This window comes from Elephantulus edwardii, unplaced genomic scaffold (genome assembly GCF_000299155.1).
Source record: "Elephantulus edwardii isolate Elephantulus edwardi_28Jun2011 unplaced genomic scaffold, EleEdw1.0 scaffold00005, whole genome shotgun sequence".
NCBI lineage: Eukaryota > Metazoa > Chordata > Mammalia > Macroscelidea > Macroscelididae > Elephantulus > Elephantulus edwardii.
Genome location: NW_006399755.1, coordinates 18354200 through 18378677, shown reverse-complemented (window position 1 = coordinate 18378677; position 24478 = coordinate 18354200).

The following is a 24478-nucleotide window of genomic DNA, read 5'->3' as shown; positions in this document are numbered from 1 at the left end:
TGCATGCTATGCATCAGAGAGCTGAACAGTAACCAGGAATGAGAGAAAGATAATTGATGCCTGTGGTGTTGGAGAAGAGTGATGAATATACCATGGACTGCGAGGAGAACAAACAGGTTTGTCCTAGAGAGGGTGAAGCCAGGCTGTTCCTTGGAGTCAAGGATTCTGAAGGTTTGTCTGACATACTTTGGGCATGTTGCAAGGAGGGACCAGTCCTTGGAGAAGGACATGATGTTTGGGAGAGTGGAGGGATGGCGCAGAAGAGGAAGACCCTCGATGAGATGGATCAATTCAGTGATTAGGGTAATGAGAGTAGGTGCATCAGAGACAATGAGGTTGGCACAGGCTAGAGCAGGGTTTAGGGCTCTTGTACGTGACAGCACATAACAATAACAACAACAAGAAGGTCATTTTATCACTGCTCCAACACAACATCCTTCCCCATAACTACACTTTCAGGTGATCATGATTTTTGTCTTTATTTTACAGGTAGGGAAAGTAGGATTCAGAGAGATTAAATAACTTGTCTTAGATCACACAGCGAAGAAATGACAAAGCTGGGATCCAAACCCAATTTGTCCCAGCCTCCACTCTATCAGATGTGCATGGCCTGTGGTAGCTTAGCTAATGAAGGATCTAGTCTCTGGGTAGGAGAGCAGGAAAAACCTGGGAGAAAACATTCCATTTCTCTGAGCTTTAGCGCTTTCAGACACAAACAAAACCTAGTTTTATTGCACTTTTCATTTACTGTGCTTCATAAATAGCACATTTTTTCCCACAAATTGAAGGCTTATGGCAACCCTTTGTCCAACAAGTCTATTGGCACCATTTTTTTAAATAGCATGTGCTTGCTGCATGTTTCTGTGACATATTTTTGTAACTCTCACAATATTTCAAACTTTTTTATTACAATGCTGTATTGTTTGCTTGATAGACTACAGGATCATGTAACTTTCACATGCACTCAGACTCATTGCCATCAGGTCAAAACAGACTCAGCTGATCCTCTCTGTAGTGGGTTTTTAGAAGATTCTAAGTCACACAGGAGACTGCCCATCATTCTCCCACAGAGACCCTGGAGGGGTTGAGTTGCTGGAAAGGTGTCGCCTTTGTGTTAGCAGCGCAACTCCCTATGACTTCTGTCATGTGCTGTCGAGTCTGAATCAACTCATAGCTAACCCTCCAGTAGGTTTTCTGAAGCAGTAAATCACATGAGAAATATTCGTCTTTCTCCTATGGAGCAGAGAACCTTTGCCTAGGCAATATAGTTGCTTGTCACTAGTTCACCAAAGCTACATCACCTAGATTTAGGTGACTCACTTTATTGCTTTATTTGCCCTATTGTAGTGGTTTGGGACTGAATTTAGAATATCTCCAAAGTCTGTTTGTTAAAGTAATGAAACATTACAGCTACATAGTTCTTCCCCACCTCCTCAATTTTTATATTATGGTAAATACGCATGTAATAAAACATTTGACATTTCAACAACCTTCATATAGACAGTTCAATAACATTGAATATAGTTATCATTTTGTTCAAACCTTGTCTGTTTCTTAGTTAGGGATGGATCTTAATGTGCTTCTGTTGTCTAACAGTTTGTGTTTTCATGTCTACTTTCATTAAAGGCATCCAACAAAAGAATCCAAATAACAGGAAGGGTGAGTCGCAGCCAGAATCCCCCTCCACACGGGCCAGGAAAGGCCAGAGAGCCACGGAGGGGGGGAAAATAGCTAAGCTTGATGTGTGTCAAACCAGATCCTTTTCTAGTCCATTTTCACTGCTCTCACAGTCACTATCTCGATACTAGTCCTGGCCCTTGTACTTTCAGTATCCCATCTGGGACTGCCTGAATGCTTACAACAACTGGGTGAAAGGTTTTAACAATGTTTTGGGTTGGTTTGTTGTTGTTGTTTTTGATCTAGCCAAATGGATAGCTCCTTTGTAGAAATAACAAAAATTTGCTCATCCAACCTGGGTAGACATAGTCCTCTATTGGAATATATGATTTGGCAAGCCATGCACTGGCTGGCTTTCACCTTCTGCTTTTCACCTCAAGCCGAATCTCTTTGTATAGTGCACAACTCACACAACAGTCCATAGCAGTGCCAAGAATAGACTAAGAGGTAATTTGTTTCAATGATGGCACTCCTTTCAGTTATGCATGCCAGAGAGAAACATAGGAGATATCCTTGGCTTTTTCTCTCCTTTAAGGGAGCTCTGGTAGTGTAGCTCATAGGGAGTTACAGTACCTCTCTGGCAAGTCTAATTCACTAGTAGCGTCCTAGGATAAAGATGAGCAATCTTCTGTGTTTTTCAGCATCAGAAAACTCAGTGGAGGGTCAGCCTCGAGTTGATTTCAATTCAGTGGCAGTGAGTTAGCGAGTGAGTTTTCCCTCTTTACCTCCCACGTTCAGTTCATAGCCTGTTGACTTCAAAACCTATTTATCACTCATATTGTCTCCTATTTTTCGTCACCACGTCCATCCTAGTGAAGAGAACATCATTATTCCCCTGGACTACAACATAACTTCCTCACTGGTCTCTCAACATCCATTCTGTCCTGCCGTCTGCTTATTCTCATCCCTGCAGCCAGAAGAATCTTCTAAATATAAACAGGGCCAGCTCCTCTGCTGTTTACAGTCTGCTATGTCTGTTCATGATGCCTAGAGTAAAGGCAGAATTCTTTGATTTGGTCTCCTGTACTATCAAAATCTCTAGGGCTAGTTCTTAGCACAGGCTCAAGGGCTGCTAGACCTGAAGGTAGCTGGTGGGGATGCAGCTGCTCCTACCAATGTCTACAGACATGGACTGCCAAAAAAATAAACAGATATGTCTGGGGGAAAGTGCAACCAGAGTGCTCCTTGGAGGCAAAGATGGTGAAGCTTCATCTTTCATACTTTTGACATTAGCTAGGCAAGGCTATTCCTTAGAAAGGGACATTATGCTTGGAAAGATTGAGGGTCAGCAAAGGAGTGGAAGACTCAATGAGATGGATTGACATGATGATTTCAGCAGCAGGCTCTAGTGTTTCTGAGATGATGCAGATGGCATAAGATAGGACAGGGTTTACTCTGGCTGTCCATAAGGTCACTATGAGTCATACTTGACTCAATGACACCTATCAACAACAGCCATTAAAATCCTCTCTACTTTTCCAACTTCATCTCTTCTATTTTCTTCTTTGAAGACCCTTTGGTAGTTCCTGTGCATGTTATTGCTTTTTATTTTTTTTTTGAGATAAAATTTGCATTTAGAATTAGCCAGCCGGACTCATTTTAGATGATCCCAATTTTGTTGGCAACATCCAAAGCATCATAGTCAGGAGCAAGTTGAACATAGGCCTTCTTCTCTCCATCACGCCTAATCAAAGTGTTGACCTTGGTGACATCAATGTTATAGAGCTTATTTACAGCTTGTTTAATTTGGGTGTTTGTTGGCCTTGACATCCACAATGAACACAAGTGTGTTGTTATCTTCTACCTTCTTCATAGCTGACTCAGTGGTCAGGGGAAATTTGATGATGGCATAGTGGTCAAGCTTGTTTCTCTAGAGGACACTCTTCCAGGGGTATTTGGGCTGCCTTCAGAGTCTTAGCATTTTAGGCCGCCAGAACAGAAGGTGGTTGACCTGCAAATCTTCTTTTTTTTTGGCTGTGGATGCCCTTCAGGACTGCTGCCTTTGCCTTTCATGCCTTTGCTTTGGCTTCAGTTTTGGGAGGGGCAAGCCTTCTTTGCTTTCGGTGCCATCTTCACAGAAAGGCCATGTTATTGCTCTTTAAGGAATACAATCCTTTCCCTTTTTGCTCAGTTGACTTTGATTCACAATTCAATCAATGCTTGTCAACTTCAGATATGTCAAGAACCTAGCATCAGGCCTCAGCAAGGCCTTGCCTGACACCCCTGGCATGGCTAATTCTCCTTATTATATAAATTCTTAGCAATAAAGGAAAGCTTTGGCAGTGTAGTGATAAAATTCTTATCTTCCATCCAGGAAATCTAAGTTTCTAACCAGTTTCAGCATAGCATCAGTGGATTTCAGTAGAGCTTTCCAGACCAAGGCAGATGAAGAAGAAAGACTTGAAGATCTAATTCCAAAATCCAGTCAGTGAAAACCAGACACATCTTATTTAGTGGATGATTGTTGTTGATTGCCTTCAAGTTGAGCACGACTCATAGCGACCCTATGAACAAAAGGCCTGAAGCCCCTCTACAACTATAGACATGTATCAAAGTTCATAGTATCTCCGGAGCCATGTTGTTTAGGAAGTGGACACCACTCCTGCTGCTAATTTAGTTCTCATTCAGAGAAACAAACTCCCTTGTTCTTGTTATTATTGTTGTTGTTGTTATGTGCCTTTAAGTCATGGGTACCCTCCAGTGGGTTTTCTGAGGCTGTAAATCACACAGGAGTAGATTGCCCATATTTCTCCTGCTGAGAAGCTGAGGGACTTGAACTATGTGCCATTGGATTGGCAGCACACCTCCTTATCCACTAGGCAACCCGAGCTCCCTTTAGACTCTGTTAGTTTGAGTTTATTTTGGGATTTCTTGTCCTATATTCTCTCTGAAAAGGCTATAATAAAGAATTACTTAGGATATTTTAAAAATATTTTACTTTAATTAAATATCTGCCGTAATTGGGATAGAGCCCTGGTGGCACAGTGGTTAAGATCTTGGCTATTAACAAAAACTATTGACATTTGAAATGCACCAGCCACTCCAAGGGAGAAGAATGTGGCAATCTGTTGTATACATTTACAGCCCTGAAATCACTATGGGGCTGCTCTACTCTGCTTATAGGGTCGTGATGAGTCAGAATCAACTCAGGGGCAACTGAACTACATTGTGCTTTTGTTTTCCCCTCCGTAATCAAGCATTTTCAGGTACACATGACCTCAATAGCTTCCAACTTGAATCAGAGTTCTTCCAACACCAGATCTATACCCTAAACTCTCAAAAGTATAAAATTCAGCTTTGAGTAACTCCATCATATGTTGTTGTTATGTACTGTTGAGTCAGAACCGACCCATACCTAACCCTCCATTGAGTTTCCAGAGGCAGCAAATTACACAGGAGAAGATTACCTATTTTTCTCCCGTGGAGCAGCTGGTGGATTCAAACGGCATGCCTTAGAGTTGTCAGTGCAGCTCCTAACCACTACCAGAGATCCCTCCACCATATGGACTACCCACTGTATGGAGTCAAATCCACTCTCATCAAGTTTATTCCAATTTATGGCAACCCCATCTAATACCAAGCTCCATAGGGTTCTCTTGGCTGTAATCTTGGCAGAAGTAGATTGCCAGGCCTTTTGCCCACAAGGCTGATACATGGGATTGAACAGCCAAACTTTGTATTTGTTGTAAAAAGCAAATCATTTTCACCATCCAGGGACTTGCATCCACCATAATCACTTTGATATATACAAGCTTCTCAGATTATTTGCACTGTATGATGTTTTCACTTACCTCACATATATATGAAATCTGGACAATTAATAAGGAAGACAATGAATAAGGGGAGAAAAGGGGGATGCATTTTAGTCATGGTGTTGGCAAAGAATAATGAATGTTAACATGGACTGCCAGAGAACAAACCAATCGGTCTTAGATGAAGTACAACCAGAATGCTCTTCAAAAGCAAGGGTGAAGAGAATTGTATTACATACTGTAGACACGTCACCAGGAAGAACTAATTTCTGGAAAACACAAGTTAGTGAAAAAGAGGAAGACCCTCAAGGAGATGGCTTGATACAGTGCCTGCAACAAAGGGATCAAGGATCGTAGGGAATGTGAGGACGATGCAGGATCAACCAGTATTTTCTTCTGTTAGGCGTGAACCACAACTGATTCAACAGCATCTAACAACAGCAGCATAACATGTCTATTATGTGAAAACTCATTTTAAGAACTGTCACCACTTCCTTTGAGTTTCTAATTTTTTCCAAATAGAATACATCCATTGGTACATATAAAATCAAATCTCTTGTTTATGTCTCTTGATTGAGAGGCAGTACAGATGATTTGGCATACAGGAGTCTTAGTTTAGAATTCTAACTATGAGTCACCACTCAAAACTCAAAATTTACTGCCATAGAGTCAGTTCCAACTCGTAATGATACATCATTGGGTTTCTGAGGCTGTAAGTCTTCATGGAAGGAGATTGTTCATCTTTCTTCCCAGGTGGATTCCAATTAATGATCTTTTAGTTAACAGAGCAACTTGCTATAGACTATACGACCATAGCAGTGCACCTTTGAGTCACCATTGTTGTTGTTGTTGTTGTTAGGTGTCATGCAGTTAAGTACAACTCATAGTGACCTTATGAACAACAGATATGAACCTTGTCCTATTTTGTGACACCCTCATCGTCTTTGACATACTTGAGCCCATAGCTGCAGTCACTGTGTCAATTCAGCTCATTGAGAATCTTATCCTTCACTGACCCTCTACCTTTCCAAGCATTATCTCACTTCCCAAGGACTGGCCCTCCAACAATATGCCCAAAGTACATGAGATCAAGCTTCACCTTTCCCTCCAAGGAACATTTTACTGCACTTTCTCCAAGTCTTATCTCTTTTTTCAGTCCATAGAATATTCAGCACTCTTCTCCAACATTACAACTCAAAGGCATCAATTATTCTGCCATCCTTAGTCATTGTCTAGCTCTCAAATTCATAGCAAGTCATTGAAAGGATCATGGTCCAAATCAGGCACACCTTGATTGTGCTCATGTAAAATCTATAATTCTTAGACCAGGAGGCAGTTATCAGAACAGAGCAAGGAAACACTGTATGATTCAAAATAAGAAAAGCTGTATGCCAGAGATGCATCCTATCTCCATACCTTCTCAATTTATATATGGAACAGGTCACCCGGGAAGCTGGTTCTATGAGGAGGAATGTGGCATCAGATTTGGAAGAAGATATATCAACAACTGCATTTTGAAGATGAAACAAGCTTGCATGCCAAAAGATTCTCACCACTGGTCTAATTGACAGCATCGCGATAGACAGTGAAGAGATTGAGACAGTTGACAGTTTCAGTTTGTTTGATTCCACAATCAACACACCTGGTATCAACAACCAGGAAATCAAAAGATGAATTGCGTTTGGAAAATCTGTCATCAGAGACCTTGTCAGAGTACTAAAGAGCAACGATGTCAGTCTTGAGACTTAGGTGTGCCTGATCCAGGCCATGGTCTTCACAATTACTTGCTATGCATCAAAAAATTGGAAAATGACTAAGGATGATAGAAGGAGAGTTAATGCCTTTGAGCTGTGGTGCTGGAGAAGAGTATTGAATATACCATGAACGGCTAGGAGAACAAACAGGTTTGTCCTGGAGAGGGTGAAACCAGACAAGGATTTCAAAATCCTTAGAGACAAGGATTTTGAAATTTTACTTGACATACTTTGGGTATGCTGCAAGGATTCTGTCCTTGGAAAGGGACATCATGCTTGGGAAGGTAGAAGAACAGCATAAGAAAGGAAGACCCTGAATGAGACAGATTGACTCAGTGACTGGGGTAATGGGGATAGATGGGTCAGAGATGTTGAGATTGGCTCACGATAGAGCAGGATTCAGAACTGTTGTACATAGGGTCACTATGAGTGACAAGCAACTCGACAACACTTAAGAACAACAACAACTACTACTACTACTACTTAGCTCTTGTACCACTTTAGCTTAGTGGACTAAAGAGTAGGGATCTGCTCTGCCAACCCAAAGGTAGCCAATTTCAATCCACCAACTCTTCTGAGTGAAAAAGATGGGCAGTCTCCCTCTGTGGTATTTACAGCCTCTGAAGACCCTCTGGAGGGTCAGCTCTGAATTAATTCCAACTCAGCAGTGATGAATTTCTAGGCAGTTGTATATATCATACTAATTTTCTCTAATAATATTCCAACAGAAGTGCATTCCTCACGTAAAAGAGGAAGAAACTGGAATCAGAGTGTTGAGATGAAAGGCTAGTAGTGAATGCAGGTGGGGGCAGGGAAGGAATGGAAAAAGTGCAACAGGGACTTGAATAGGTAGGGTGATAATAGAGGAAGATTAATGGTAATTAGGAGAACAAACAGGTTCATCTTAGAGAGGGCGAGACCAGGCTGCTCCTTGCAGGAAAGGATTCTGAAGCCTCGTCTGACATGCTTTGGACATGTTACAAGGAGGGTCCAGTCCTTGGAGAGGGACATTATGCTTGGGAGGATGGAGGGACAACGCAGGAAAGGAGGACCCTTGAGGAGATGGATTGACTCAGTGACTGGGGTAATAATGGGGGCAGGTGTGCCAGAGATAGTGAGATTGGCACAGGATAGGGCAGAGTTTAGGGATGTTGTACATAGGGTTGCTATGAGTTGCAGGCAACTCGACGGCACATAGCAGCAACAACAACAACATATCACTACTGACTGAAGACTTTCAGATCTAAGAGAAAGCAAATTTCGAACAGAATTTCAGGCACTCAGAGATGTCATCTGCTTCGACTGGCCCACCCCTAGCTACTACCATCAGTTCCCTGAATACCTAGACCAGTGCTTCCTCAAACGTGACTAGGCAATTCAATCACTCAGGAATCTACTGAAAATGCAGACTTTGCCCAAGTGGGTCGTGGAAGGGCCTGGATACTGCAGACTCTCAGATGATACAAATACCCTAATTCTGGGACAACACAGCTTCCTGAGCAGTAACCCATCTTGTCCTAGTCAAAGGTGCCATGTTGGTTTAGCTATTATTTGTTAAATATCCTACTTTACTAAATGTATTGCTCCATGAATGCCAGAGACCTCAGAGATATCATCACATTTAATCGTTTCATAACTCTTTGAGTAACTATTGGTGCCTGGCTTTTAGAGAATAGGAAACAGACACAGAGAGTTTTAGACAACTTCTCTAAATTCTAACAGTTCTGTCTGATTCCAAAGCTCGTGCTCTTAACCACAAAGCTGGACTTCTTCCATAATTAAAGATACAGTCCCCTCTATACTGAATCAAGTCTGAATGGCACTTTTGAAGTGGGAAGAAGGAAACATTGACAAGCTGCTGGAGATATCACAAACCTAACACCAGATGCTGAAGTATATCTTTTAGACCGGTTGGATGGCCACATAAGCAGAAGAGTTTGAACAGGATTCCTTCACACCCAGAGAAAAGGCAACATGAATAGTCGTGCATTGTGTGTTGTACTAACTGAAATGTTGCCAGTTTGAAACCACTACTACTCAAATAGTGGCATCCACTTCCTCAACAACATGCCTCTGGAAATTCTATGAACTTTGATAGATGTCAATAGTTGTAGAGGGGCTTCGGGCCTTTTCTTCATAGGGTCACTATGAGTCGTGCTTGACTCAAAGACAATCAACAACAACAACGGTCAAGTAGGAAGCTCTGATGGCCTAATGATAAGAAGCCATGATGCTTAGGCATCTCATAGGCACATGGTTCGAATCCACCAGTTGCTCCTAGGGAGAAGGATGAGCAATCTCCTCCTGTGCAATTTACTGCCTCTGAATACCCACTGAAGGATCAGCTATGAGTCAGTTCCTACCCTACGACACACAACAACAAGAAGCAGCCTAGGGTAAGGAGCGGCACTGTCAACTCAAAAGTGCATGATTCAAATCCACCAGCTGCTTCAAGGAAGAAAGATGGTCAATGTCCTTCCCCGTGATGTATCATCTCTAAAATCTGCTGGAAGGTCAGCCATGAGTCAGTTCCAACTCCATATCACATAGTAACAGCTCTAGGATTTACAACTAGGAAATCAGATAGAGGGTTGTCATGAGGATTGACCTGATGGCAGCAGGGGGTTTTTGGGGTGGGTAGTTAGCTTGAATGCAATAACAGAAATTACTTCTATGTCCAATAATAGAGAATGGTTGAATGAGATATAATAAGGATGACAGAAGAACTGATGGCTTTGGACTGTGGTGTTGGAGAAGAGCACTGAATATCCCATGGACGGCCAAAAGAACAAACAAATACATCATGGGGGCAGGCGGGGGGAAGCAGCCAGACTGCTCCTCAGAGGTAAGAATGGTAAGGCTTCAGCTCACATATTTTGGGCATGTTGTTAGAGGCAGGTATTCCTCAGAAAGGGATGTTGTACTTGGAAAGGAAAGGTGGATTGTCACAAAAATAAAGAACCCACGCACACACATACACACACACACACACACACACACACACACACGGAGGTGAGCTGAGCTGATGACTGTAGTGATGAGCTCGAGCATATCAGAGATGAGGAATGCACAGAGTAGGACAGGATTCAGGACTGTTGCTCACAGGATGGCTGTCAGTCATGCCTGACTCGATGGCACCTGACAACAACAAAAACAACAGAAAATGGATTTTTCTGGAGTTCTTGTATAGAAAAAAATGATTAAGTGTTCAGCTACTAACATGGCCATGAACATGGAGGGCTTTCCTGGTCAGAGGACTCCTATAGTGACGATGGCACCCAGCAAGACTCAAGCGAAGCCTGCGACCAGAGACACTTCTATCTCCACCTTAAGTCTGACTCCCAGGGGACAACCAGGCAGAGACATTTTCTGGCACATGGGTGGCTCAGAACTCTGGAAAGCAAGGTTGCCTCTGTTTCCAAGGCCAGCCAAGTAACCAGGAAGTAACCAGGCCACTGCCAAGGTCAAGTCATTTGAATCTTCTCAGTGGGACCTAGGAAGAAAACCCTGGTGATCAGATTGTAAAAGGTCATAGTCATAATCTACTTTTGGGACATAAGCCTGCAGGAATCTCCAGCCTGTGATATGTGAGATATATAAAATGCCTCACTGGTTCTGTTTCTCTAGAGATCCCTTATTAATATTGTTGTTGCTATACGCCATCAAGTCACTGGCAACTCATAGCAACCCTATGTACAATAGCCCTGAAGCCTGCCCTGTCCTGATCCAATATTGCTGACTCCAACATTCCTACCACCCCCACCGCCCCAATTACTGTATCAATCCATCTCGTCTGTGCTGTCCTTCCACCCTTGCAAGAATGATGTCCTTCTCCAAGAACTGGTTTCTCCTGGCCAAAGGATCCTTAGTACTGTGGAGAGATCCCTGACAGCAGATTTTCACAATATGATTTGTCTTTTGATTTCCTGACTGCTGGTTCCTAAAGTGTTGATTGTGGAGCCAAGCAAGCTGTAATTCTTAACAACTACAATCTCTTCTCCATCTATCATGATATTATTAAAATAATTATCTCTTATTTCTCATTTTTCCACACAGCTAAAAAAAAACCCCTTAAATCCATCAAGTCTTCTCCGACTCTAAGCAACCCTCCATTGCATTTATGAGGCTGTAAATGTGAATGGGAGGAGACTGTCCAACTGTTAGCCCAAGAAGCCACTCCTGGTTTTGAACTGCTGGAGATGTGCAGCCTTTTGGTTGACAGTGCAATACACTAAGCACGGCATCACCAGGGCTCCTAGATTTTTTACAAATGTGCATTATATGCATTATTATTTAAAAGAAACAAAAAAATGCCAGAGAATTTATTAAAAAGATAAATAAGGACAATGAAGATGGGCATGCACTGTCAGATAGCAGAATAAATGATAAAGCTATAAGTATTACAAATACTAGAAATTGGAGACTATGGGTTGACAAATTAAGGGAAGAGGAGACAAAGGAAAATGAGGCACTAAGATCACAGTACATCAATAATTTACTTTCCCCCTAAAGAAGGAGAGGCTTTCTGAAAAGAATACAAAGTTATTGTGTGGCCAAAACCAAGACTAACCTCGTTGCTGTATAAAATGTCCTCATAATCCAATAGAAACGGTGACAGAAAATAGTGAAGCGCTGAAGAATAAAATAAGGAGGGGAAAGTATGCGAGGATGGATCTTGTTTTCAAAAGCATTTAGGAGGTTGCCGCTGCTTACCCATCACCCACCCTGGTCATTTTTCATCCGGGTAAAAATTCAAATAAAAATAGGATAGGAACGATCCTATTAAGCACATGTGACCCCTAGAAAGTTCATCAATTGCTTGATGGGAGAAGGATAGAAGATTAGTATCAGAATCCTATTATACACAAATTTGTTGACTCTAATTAGGCTTAAGCTAACTGCATAGTAAGCCATTAGCAGGAAAGGAAATGAAACGTCATTGAGAATGAAAAGGACACTGCTAAGGGGCTTACCTCTCAGCTCATCCTCTAATTGTACATCCTAGAACAAGCTCTCTAAGCCTGCCTTTCCTTGACTATAAAATGGATACAGTAAATCCTACTTAGTGTCTTTCTGGCATTAAAAAAATAGGACAGGGTATGTAAATGACTTGGCACTCACAGTGTGTGCTCAGTAAGTGATATCAATTTACTTCATGGTACACAGCAACAGCAATTACATCCCCAGAATCCCAACAACCCAGTTAGGTAGGAGCAGGGTTGCTGCCGGTACCCTCGCTCAACGGTCCTCAGGAAAGAGCAGCCCCTCAGAGCTAACTGAGCTGGGAAGAGGGCACCATGACATTGAGGTGGCTTTGCAAATTCAGGGCACTGGACCAGCACTGACTCCCACTTAGGGAACCTCTCACGCCTTCTGTTTCTTCATTCACAGAGAACGTTGGTGATGTGAATTATGGGTATAAAACTAAATGAGATTGTGTTTCAGAAAGTACAATCAAGTTATCGGCCTTCTTTGTAAAGTAATCTTCCCCCAGTTCATTATTCCTACTTCCTCAAACCAGCCTACCAGGCACAGGTCATCTTATCAGCCTCCTCAGCTTACGAAATGAAGTTTTATAGATAATTCTCAGACCTGGAATCTGGTTGTTGTTGTGATGGTGGAGGTGTACCGTTGAGTTCTTGTGATTCATAGCAACCCTATGTACAACAGTTCTGAGGCCTGACCTTTCTTGAGCCAGTGTAGCTGACTCTGACACACCTACCCCCATTGCCCCAGTTACAGTATCAATCCATGTGGTCCAGGGTCTTCCTCTTCTGCGTTGTCCCTCCACCCTTCCAAGCATGATGTCCTTCTCTAAGAACTGGTCCCTCCTAGCCAAAGTATGTGAGACAGAGCTTCAAAGTCCTAGCCTCTAAGGAGAAACTTGGTTTCACCTTATCCAAGACAGACTTACTTGTTTTCTTGGTAGTCCATGGTATGTTCAAGACTCTTTTCCAGCACCACAACTCAAAAACATCAATTCTTCTGTCATCCTTACTTGTTGTCTGGCTCTCTGATGCATAGCAAGTTAATTGCGAAGGCCATGGCCTGAATCAGGTGTACTTTCTTTTCTAGACTGACATCCTTGCTTCTCAGTACTCTGGAGAGGTCCCTGACAGAAGATTTTCTTAGTGCAATTAATCTTTTAGTTTCCTGACTGTTGGTGCCAAGAGTGTTAGTTGTGGAGCTGAGCAAGCTGTAATTGTTAACAACCTCAATCTTTTCTCCTTCTATCATGGTGGTACCAGTTATCCCAGTGGTGAGACTCTTTGTCTTCTTGATGTTGAACTTCAATCCATATTGAAGACTACAGCCCTTGACTTTCTGCAGCAAATGCTTCCAGTCCTCCTCACTTTCAAAAACCAAGGTTGTGTCATCTACATAATATAGGTTGTTGATGAGTCTTCCTCCAATCTTGATGCTACATTCCTCTTCATAAAGCCCAGTCCCCAAATCATCTGTATGCATATAAGTTGAAAAGGTACGGAGACAGGACACATCCCTTATGCATACCTTTCCTGATTTTGAACTGTACAGTGTTTCCTTGTTCTGTTCTGAGGACTGCTTCCTGGTCTAAGTATAAGTTTCATATGAGCATAATCAAGTGTTCTGGAATTACCATTCTCCTCAAGGTTAGCCACAATTTGTTGTGATACACACAGTCAAATGTCTTTGCATAGTCAGAGAAACACAGATAGACATGCCTCTGGTATTCTTTGCTTTCTGTCAAGATCCACCTGACATTGGTGATAACGTTTTATTATTGGTAATAATGTCTTATTATTGGTGATAATGATAATGGTGGTAATGCCATGACCTCTTCTCAGTTCAGTTGGAATTTCTGGTAGTTCTCTGTCAATGTACTGTTCCAGCGATTTTGGAAAAGCTTCTGCAGGATTTTGTTTGCGTATGATATTAGTGATATTGTACAATAATTTCCACACTTTTTCGGGTCACCTTTTTTGGGATTGAGGATAAATATGGATCTCTTCCAGTCAGTAATCCACGTACTTGTCCTCCATATTTCTTGACACAACCTGGTAAGCACATCCAGGGCAGCATCTGTTTGTTGAAATACATCAATTAGTATTCCATCAATTCCTGGGGCTTAATTTCTTGTCAAGCCCATCAGAGCAGCCTAAACTTCCTCCTTCATCACTGTTGCCTCTTGATCAGATAGTATCTTAACCAAAACCAAGGAGTACATAATTGAAGTAGTCTGAGCAAATATGAGAAGTTCTAGAGCACCACTCAACCAGCCCCACTTCTCAAACATATGCTGCATAGCCATGCTTCCTGTGCCTTGACAACCAGATCCAGAACTTGATATGCTAAGACCTATTTCTATGGGCCATTGACGGGGTGCTTTAAAGGAGCTGTGGTGATGCTGTGGGGAAAGCACCAGGCTTCTCACCAAAGGCTGGCCATTTGAACCCATCAGCACTCTGTGGTAGGAGATGCAGTAGTCTGTTCCACAGAGATTTCTTTACAGCTTTGGAACCCTTGGGGGCATTTCTACTCTCTCCTACAGGGTTGCTATGAGCTGGAATTGATAACTGTGTTTTGTTTACTTGTTTATTTTTTTAATGAAATGCTTTTTTGTGCAACTGCATTGTTTTAATTAATTTTCACATCAAAATGCTAAGTTACTCTTACCTCCCTTTCTGAGATCAGAAGCTATAGACCAGAGTCTCAAATCCACATCCTTCCGATTGTAAGTTGTCTCCCTACGGATCAGTTTGTGAATGAGCCCTAAAGAGTGATACGACCTACCCACCTTCACAAAGTTAGTTCTTTTTCTTTGTTGTTGTTGTTGTTGTTGTTGTTGTTGTTAGGTGCCATCGAGTCGTAGAGGACTCATAGAGACCCTATGAACAACACACCTGAATACTTGTATAACTTTCATCATTTCTCCATGTTCGTAGAGTTTCTGGAAGCAAGCTATTTCAGAACTGGATGCCACTCCTCCTTTCAAGCTTGTTTTAATCGGGGAGCTCCACCAAACACCCTCCACCATGGGTAACCATTATCACATTTGACGCATCAGTGGCACAGAGTTTAGCATCACAGCAACCACGAGTTACCTCTGTCCAGCAAATGGACAGACCAGTGTTATACCACTTAGAAGAATGTTTGACCAAAAACAATTAAAACCAGGCCTGAGTGCCGCAGATTAGAATCATCCACCTTTGGCTTGGTAGCATCACTTTCTATCCACTAGGGCAACGGAGCTCTCTCTGTTTTGTTGTTGTTGTTAGGTGCTGTTTTTTCTTTATAATTTATTTATACCATCATTCATTTTTATATGATCATTCACATATATTGTTCTATTCACAAACATTTTGTTTTATACAATAATTTCTGTGCTCGATGTTTTATGTAATTAATTAGTACTGATCTACTACTTTCATCTCCCTGTCTTCTCAAGTCCCCACTGCACCTTACCTATTTCTTCACACCCGCATCCTCCCACTGAACCCTGTTCTAATAGTCATCATATTCTTTCCAAGTTGATCTTCCCTTGTCTTCATCCTTGTAGTGTTCTTTACAAAATTAGTTCTTGTTGCTGTCGTTGTTAGGTGCTGTTGAGTTGACTACAACTCACAGTGACTCTGTAAATCATAAATCTGAACCGTGCTTGCCCTATCCCACACCATCTTACAATCTCCAACATGCTCCAGCCTATTGTTATAGTAACTATATCAACCCATTTCATTAAGGATTTCCCTCTTTCTCTGGCCCTCAGACTTTGCCAGCATGATGTCTTTTTCTAAGGACTGGTCCCTCCTGACAGCATGCTCAAAGTATGTGAGGTGGTATTTCACCATCCTTGCCTCTAAGGAACACCCTGGTTGTACTTCCTCCAGGACAGATTTGTTTGCTCTTTTGGCAATCCTGCTATATTTAATTATCGTCTCTAACATTGCAATTGAAAGGCATAGATACTCCTTTGGTCTTCTTAATTCATTTTCTAAATTCATAGGAAATAACTGAAAATACCATGGCTTGGGTCAGGCATACCTTAGTCTCTAAACTGATATCCTTGCTCTATAGCACTTTAAAGAAGTCCTTGTCAGCATATTTTCCAAAAGCCACATGGGCTTGTATTTTTTTAATTCTTTTATATTGATTTGCTTACAAAGTTCATATACATTGTGTTTCACACTGTTCTTCTTTTATAATGTGTTTCATACAATCATTCCTATTCATTGTTTTATAAAATTAATCACTGTTGAACTATGCCCACCGTTACCTCTTTCCAGATCCTCACCAGATATTTCCCATTTCCTTTACCCTCCTCTCTCTCCCTCTACCCACTAAATGCAACGTGGCTCTTAATATCTTGATTGCTGCTACCACGGATGTTAATTGTGAACTCAAGGAAAATTAAATCCTTGACAACTTCAGTCTTTCCCCCCACCTATCATGACCTTAGGGAGCATGAGTGACCGAGTGGCAAGAAGCTGTGTTGCTATCTCAAAGACACGCGGTGTGAATGCACCAGCTGCTCTGCGGAAGAAGGATAGGCAGTCTCCTCCAGTGTGATTCACTGCCTCTGAAAACACACCGGAGGGTCAGCCATGGGTCAGTTCCAACTTGATGGTACACGACAACATCATCTCGATCTTAACTATTAGTCCAGTGGTGAGGAATTGAGTTTTCTTGATATTAAGTTGTAATCTCTATTGAAAGTTGCGGTCTTTAATTTTCTGTAATAAGTACTTGAAATCCTCTTCACTTTCCACAAGAAAATACCGCCTACATAATGCTGGTTGTTGACCCTTTGTCCAATCCTGATGCCACATTCTTCGTCATACAGCCCAGCTTCTCAAATTATTTACTCTGGATATAGATTAAATAGGTGGAGCAAATTGTTACCTGTTGCACACTTTTCCTGATTTTAAACCATGTAGTGTTTCTTCTCACATAGCTGAGATTCAGATCCACAGCCCCTTGAGGTCCTAAGTCATGATTTTATCATGATCCAAGCAAGCTTCCCTAATTCAGTAAGAGTTATTTTCCTGAGCCTGGAACCTATTTAACTCCTGTCCCTAAGGGCAGGGTTCCAGATTCTGTTCCTGCTAGTGGAACATATACTGCACATAGACATTTTTTTCCCTAAAAGACTGTCTATTTGATTCTAGAGAAAACACAGAAGAATCCCCATGAAATGAAAATACATACCAGAAAATGATTAGCAAACTCAACTGTTAATTGAAAGACTGAAGGTTCAAGTTCACTCAGAGGGACCTTGGAAGAAAGATCTGGCGATCTGCTCCTGAAAATCATTTAATGGAAGGTCTGTGGGGCACAATGATCTGATGGACAGCTGTCAGGGGAATGGTTCAAGGCTAGGTACATTTTTGGATAATGAGAAAGAGATGGACTCATTTCAATGATTCTGGGTGAGTCTGAGTCCTCTAAGTTGTCCTGCTCCTAACTTGACGTGACTTGTGATGAGAAGTTTCTCCTCTACCCTGTCTGTCTTCTCCCTGTTTCTTCCTGTTGTTCATTCAGGCTTGCTATGCATCCGTCATGTCTTAGACTCAATCCTGGCTCATAACAAGTGGGAGACATTAATTTTTATTGTGTATGTTTCTTTTCCTTTATAAAAACAATAAATGCCTTTGTATCATCTCCCACTCCTCTGACAAATCTGTCTTTTCTACAGCAGTGCCACAGACACATCCAGGGAGCAGGCGCTGAGTTAAAGTACTGTAATTGGCCTAAATACAAAACAAAATCCAGAAAAAAGTTTTAGGGATGCAAAAAATATATCTGTTTGTGAATAAAGTCTCCTATTCAAGCTGAGGGATCCATCAGAGGAAAAACAGACTAAGAAATAGAATATTTAAATACTTCAAATCATTTCCTTCGGAAGGCATTCTGCATCTTGATAGAGGAGCGAGTCATCTTCCTGTGTGCAATGTCCTATGTTCATTTCCTGTGAGTAATGCAAGGGGCATTGAGGTCTGGATACAGCCATTGTGCACGTGGAGAAGCCCACGATGCTGAAGCTTCCTCTGGAGAAAGCAGAAGTGCTGCCTCCAGGCCCCATAGCTCCCAGCTCTTCTCCAGGCCAAAAACATAACCAGGCATCTAAGGAGCATATGCTGCCGGCATCTGCTAGCTCTCTATCCAATGTTCATCCATAACTGTCCGTGACTCACAGCACACTCATACCAGAAGCCTCTCTTGAGCATCTCTGCAGGCTCTGGTGGCTGAAATTCATGCCAGCTCTGAAAAGGTGGTTCTGGATGCTAGCAGGCAACACCTGTGCATAGGAGAGTTACAGGGGCCCAGTGTTAGCAAGGGGCAAAAATACAAACCAATACAAACTGACTTCTATAACGTAAGAGTTTAATCTTCCTGGTGCAATGAAAAATACATATCAGCAAATGATTAGTAAGCTCAATTGTACTTGAAAGATTGAATGTTCAAGTTCACTCAGAGGTACCTTGGAAGAAAGATCTGGTGATCTGCTCATGAAAATTATTCAATGAAAATCCTAAGGGGCATGATGATCTCATGGGCCGCTGTCAGGGGAATGGTACAAGGCTAGTAAGCACTTCATTTTAATGCGTGTGGGGTCTTTGTGAACTGGTAGGAATAATGTCTGATGAGAACGGCAAATGTACACTGAAACATTGATGGCTAGTTATTATATATCCAACAGTGGTATTGAAAAGAAATATATAAAAATGTGTAACATAGGGTAGCTCTGGTGGCCTAGTGGCAAGGAGCTGCAACTACAATCTCAGAGGCGCACGGTTCGAATCCACCAGATGCTCTGCCGAGGAAGGAGGGACAATCTCCTCCTGTACCAGTCAGATCTGATTTGATGGTACACTCACACAAAAATAATAAAATGAAATTTTTTTAAAAAAATGTGTAACATGTATAAAAAGAAAGAACACAGTACATCAAGGAGGACAGTGAAAAATTTGATAAGGTAGAAATTCCATTTCTGGACCCAGATGGTTTGTGCCAGTGACAAACTCTATGGCATATTGTGTTGCTAGCCTGGCGGAAGCACCCCTCTGGTGGTTTGAACCTGTCAGCCGCTCTGCAGGGGAAAATGAGCAGTCTCTTCCTATGTGACTTGTAGCCTTCAAAAAACCAGTGGAATGTCAGCTGAGTCAGTTTCAACTTGACAGCAGCAATTTTGACTTTTTGCTTAGTCCAAAGGTTGGTGATTCAAATTCACACCATACTACTAAAGAAGAAAATCCTAAAAGTCTGCTGTCCTGACCACCACTGGAAGCCCCATTCTGATGCACCTAGCATTGCTTCTAATGCAGACAAGTGCAAGTCCCTCAAACTGTCCCCGAGAAACAATCTGAAAGGGAGATGTTATGCCTTTACTCATAGGGATACTGAGTGAGAGGTTAAGTTGCCACAGATCATGTCAGTGGTCAGTGTGACCTGATGGGATTCAAACTCACATCTGTCCCATAGTCCAAGTTTTCAGATACTTTCTATTCATTGTGCTCTGAGAAGCTTTGATTGAAAGCCACCTGCTTACAACTGCAGATTTGGAGCCAGAGATTGAATGAAATAAAAAGGACAGAGGAAGTCTTAGTGTATTTGCTCTTGAACTGTGTGACCTTGGCAAGTTACTAATAACCTCCTTTAGCGTCATCTTTTTCCTCTGTATAAAACAGGGATATTAATACTTCCCCTTCTCTCTGTTATGATGGTTATAATGCAGTAGTTAAAGATGCAGGTCACTCAAGTTTGAATCCTAACTCACTCTATCACTCAGCAGCCAGTTTCTTTTCTTTATTCTTTTGTTTGATTTTATTATTATTATTAATTTTAATGAAAATTTACAGACTTTGGATTTCCATTCATTCACTGTTGCACTTTTCTCCCTGTCCACCCCTCCTCCCCCCGCCCCCAGTTTGCTCTTCTCTTTGAAAATTAAAAAATAAATAAATAAAAAATTTTCATTGTTTTTCAATCCCTCCCCCAAGGTCCACTCCACTGTGCAGCCTTCATCCTGGACTCCTGTCATGACAATAAAACCTAATCACATATCCCTTTTAAACAGTTTTCTCCTCATCTGTTTCAATGCAGTATACATTATTTATTCCATCTTTCTTAGTCTCCCCCAATCCCGATGTCAGTCCCATTTTACAACAGTGGCACTATGTAGTATTTGTCCTTTTGTGACTGAGATATTTCACTATTCATAATGTCCTCCAGGGTCACCCATTTTGAATAATATTGCATGAGTTCCTTGTTTTTCAATGCAGAGTAGTATTCCATTGTGTGAATATACTACAGCTTCTCTACCCATTCATTTACTGATGGGCATTTGAGTTGTTTCCAACTCTTTGCTATTGTGAACAAAGCCATGGTAAACATGGGTGTGCATGGCAGCCAGTTTCTTAATCTATCAGGTCAGTTTTGGGAGCTCTGATGGTGTAGTCCTTAAGAAGTTGTGCTGCTAGCCCAAAAACTGTACATCCCTGGCTGTAAAAGAATTGATGCCTTTGAGCTATGGTGTTGGAGAAGAGCACTGAACATCCCATGGACAGTCAAGAAAATGAACTGGTATGTCTTGGAAAGCATACAGACAGAGTGCTCTTTGGAGGCAAGAATGATGAGACCTCACCTCCCATACTTTGGTAATGTTGCTAGGAGGTGCTATTGCTTGGAGAAGAACAAGATGCTGGGAAGGGTGAAGGGTTTGCAAAGGAGAGGAAGACTCTCAACCAGGTGGATTGACACAGTGACTGCTGCAATGAGCTCGTGTGTGTCAGGAAGTGTGGGGATGGCACAGGATAGATAGAGCGAGGTTCAGATTTTTTGTTCATGGGGTCACTATGAGTAGTACTTGACTTGACAGCACCTAACAACAACAACAGTACCTATAAGTCCAGAACGAAGGCTTCATAGTGGAATAGACTTGGGGGGAGAGATTGTATAGCAACGAAAGAACTTTTACTTTTCAAAGAGAAGAGTGAACTGGGAAGGAGGGATCACAAGGGAGAAAAATGGAACAATTAAAGAATGGAAATCCAAAGTCTCTGTAAACGTTCATTAAAATTATTGTTGTTGTTGTTGTTGCAAAAGGACAAATATTGCATGGTGCCACTGTTGTAAAATGGGACTGATATCAGGATTGGGGTAAGACTGAGAAAAACTGGATAAATTGTGTATAAAATTAATTTTTTTAAAAAAAACACAAAAAATAACTACCTATAGAGAAGAAACATGGACACTCCGCCCTTGTGATTCACAGCCTCCGAAAATCCACTGAAGGGGTCAGCTATGAGTCTGACTTGATGGTAATGGCTTTGAGTGAAAATGGGAGGAAGATAATCTGTTTCAGAGGGTTGGTGCAAAGTCTAAAGGAGTTATCTATGTCTAAGGGGATCAATCAGCTCAGGGCACAGCATAGTTTATGTACTATGGTGCCAAACATTACCACACTTGCCTACAAACAGAAAGAGTGGTGATTCAAATCCAATCAAATGTGCCTCAGGCCTGGTAATCTACTTTCAACAAAAAACAGTGACTGAAGCCATATGGGGTGCAATTCTACTCAAAAGCCCCCACGAGGTGACCATGAATCAGAGTCGACTCAGCAGCGACTCATTTTTTTAATGATTTAGTATTTCCTAACAGACAGAGACTGATTCTTACTCATAAGGATAGCTTTCATGTATTAGGCTTCTACCTGTTAACCAGCCTTCAGATTGGACAGTTCTCAAACAATTCTCACAGCAACTGTACAAAGAAGGCATCATTAGAAGAACTCACAGTTAAGAGATCACTATAGTACAGTATGTATGTGATAAAATAAAGGGTGAGCTCATCAACATGCTGAGGGAACCCAGGGGGAAGGCACTTAGTTCAACTAAAGCACCTGGGAGCTCTTCTGAGGTGCCACTGGAGGATGAGTAAGAGTTCTCCAGACGAATAAAGATGAGGGCACTCTGCACAGAGAAACAGCATGAGCAAAGACTTGTGAAAGTGGCAGGCCAAAACACTTGGAGAGCAGGCATCATGCCATGTGGTGCTTCAGGCAGGACTTGTAAGAGATGAAACTGGATGGGTTATCAGAGGCCATCCTGGTCTCCCAGTATCAAGTGGAAAAGGAGGGACTTGTAACAACAGAAATTTATTGTCTCAGTTCTGGAGGCTCCAGGTTCAAATCAACAGCCATGTCATGCTTCCTCCAAAGTCTCCAGGGGATGATCTTCTCTTGTCCCTCTCAGTGTCCCTCTCTAATATCCCCACATGTTCCCTTAGCTCACAGATGTGTCTTCAGAGGGTTTACTTTCCTCTGTCTATCCCTCTGTGTCTCTTCTCCTCTTTCAAAGGACACTATTCAGATTGGACTAAGACTCATCTTACTTGATAAGACTTCATGTTTAACTGAAGGTACCTTTGAAGACCCTATTTCCTAACAAGGCCAAGTTAATGCTTACGGGGGTTAGGATTTTAAACATGTCTTCAAGAGACCTAATTCAATTCATAACAGCCTGAAAGGCCTTGAAAGAAAGACCCAGTGGTCTGATCTTTGTCCTGCCAGCACAGAGGGCCCTCTGAAGGGCTTTAAGCTGGGTGTTGTTGGTCAAACCTGCACAGTAAAAGGTAGACTTGGTTTCTATGTCCTGGGTGCGCTAGAGAGGCTAAGATGTGAAGCAAGGAGTAGTGTAAGACAGATGTGGAAGAGGACTGATGAGGACTAGGCTAATTCTGTGATCCTGCAGAGTCCTTGTAAAATTCATAAAGATAAACGGATGACATAAAGTCATTGTATTCCATCACTGATCTCTCCTGAAACTTCTCTCTAAGATAATCTCGAGAAGTTGACGAGTGTGATATTTTCCCTAATAACCCTGGGAAGTTCATTGTAACATAAATGTACTAACTCATTTATTCCTTCGTTCAATAGACATGTACTTGTTCCTCAGTCAGTGTCAAATATTGCAGATAGAAGGAAAAATATAAACCTGTCCCTGCCATCAAGGCATCTATATCCTCCGAGAAATAAAAAGGGGCTCTGTTGGCACAGTCCACAGGGAGTTGCACTACTAATCCAAAGGTCATGATTATGGTGGTTTAAGTCCCTCAGCGGCTCTGGGGGAGAAAGATGTACAATCTATTCCTATATGATTTACAGCTTAAGAAACCCACTGGAGGGTCAGCTTTGAGTCAATTCTGAGTCAATGACAGGCTGTAAGTGTTGTTGTTGTTGTTGTTGTTGTTATTGTTAGGTGCGTACTACTCATAGAGACCCTATGAACAAGAGATCTGAACTCTATCCTATCATCTATCTATCTATCTATCTATCTATCTATCTATCTATCTATCTATCCTATCCTATCCTATCCTATCCTGCACCATCTTTACGCTTCCTGACACACTAAAGCCCATTGTGTCAGTCACTGTGTCAATCCACCTGGTCAAAGATCTTCCTCTCCTTTGGTGACCCTCCACCCTTCCAAGCATCATGTCCCTCTTCATGGAATAGCCCCTCCTAAAAACATAACCAAAATTTGTGAGGCAGAGTCTCATCACCCTTGCCTCCAAAGAGCACTCTGGCTGCACCCTCTCCAAGACATATTTGTTTGTTCTTTTGGCCATCTATGGAGTATTCAGTGCTCTTCTTCAACACAACTCAACAGCAACGGTTCTTCTTCTGTTATCCCAATTCATTGTCCAGCTCTCAGATTCACAGCAAACGATCAGTAGGACCATGACCTGAATCAGACACACCTTAGTTCTCAAACTGACATCATTATTACTCAATAATTTAGAAAGTTCCCTAAATGCAGATTTTCCCAGTGCAGTGTGTGTCCGTATTTCCTGGCTACTGGTACCAAGGGTGTTAATTGTGGATCCAAGTAAGGTGAAGTTATTGATAGTTTCAATCACTTCTCCATCAATCATGATGTTGCCTATTGGTCCATGGGTAAGAATCTTTGTTTTCTTGACATTGAGATGCAATCTCTATTAAAGGCTGCATTCCTTGGTCTTCTTCAACAAGTGCTTCGAGTCCTTACTTTCAGCAAGCAAGGTTGTGTCGTCTGTATAATGCAGGTTATTGATGACTCTCTGTTAGATCCTGATGCTACATTCCTCCTCATAGAATCCAGCTTTACCACCACAACAAAATACAGACAAATAATCCAATTGAAAAATAGGCACAGGATATGAACAGACACATTGCCAAAGAAGACATTCAGATGGCTAACAAGCACATGAAGAAATGTTCAAAATCCCTAGCTCTGCGATGCAAATCAGAACAACTATGAGATATCATCTCAACCCAGT